Source organism: Protobothrops mucrosquamatus, unplaced genomic scaffold (assembly GCF_001527695.2).
Source record: "Protobothrops mucrosquamatus isolate PMUCROS unplaced genomic scaffold, P.Mucros_1.0 scaffold8365, whole genome shotgun sequence".
Taxonomy (NCBI): Eukaryota; Metazoa; Chordata; class Lepidosauria; order Squamata; family Viperidae; genus Protobothrops; species Protobothrops mucrosquamatus.
In genome coordinates this window covers 6,788-7,546 of record NW_015394161.1, presented here as the reverse complement: position 1 = coordinate 7,546, position 759 = coordinate 6,788, and the positions used below count along the sequence as shown (strand labels likewise).

Here is a 759-nt window from a genome sequence, read left to right as displayed (position 1 = left end):
TATTATTATTATTATTATTTTAATTATTTATTTGCTATTTTGTTTATTTGACTTTGTTAAATCTTGATGTTTTAGTTTAGTTTTAAGCCACCTAAACTCATGTCTGGTTGGGCAACCTATAAATTCATTCATTCAATCAAGTCTGATATTCATTTTGACAACAACGCCTATTGGTTCCACTCAAATATTTTAAACAGATATTTAACGGTTGTTATGATAGGAACTAATATCAAGGATTTCTCTGTTAAAAGTCAAGCTTCCATTTGCCAATGATGACTTAGTTATGGGTAGTGTGTGTGTGTGTGATTGTTTTACTGATTTTAGTAAATATTACTGGGTGTACTTTTTAACTTTGGGATGTCTTGAATGAAAATGTCTTTCTGTCTTTCTGAAGGGGTGTAGCAATGGTCTCCATCCCCAAGTTTAGTATTTCAGCCACATACAGCTTAAAGGAACCCCTCTCCCAGCTTGGTATTACTGAAATCTTTACTGACCATGCTGATCTCTCTGGAGTCACCGGGCAGCCTTTGAAATTGTCTAAAGTAAGTAAAACATTTAAATTGTTTGCATCATTTCAGGCAGGATTTCAGCAAGATGAATGCATATTTCACAGAGGCAATGTCAATGGGGGCAGGGCTATATGAAAAGTCTCACCCTTGCAAAAAAAAAATAACTTTCCCTTCTAATTGTTGTTTTCTAAGCAAAATATGTACATCAGATTATCTTTCTGGCATCAGTTCATGAGTGTTCGTCATTACA

General features: G+C 34.1%; 1 pseudogene; it reads left to right on the top strand.

Annotated features, from left to right (window-relative positions):
- The window catches only part of LOC107300764, a 5,421-nt pseudogene extending 4,879 nt beyond the window's left edge, over positions 1–542 (top strand).
- Positions 543–759: the final 217 nt, after the last annotated feature.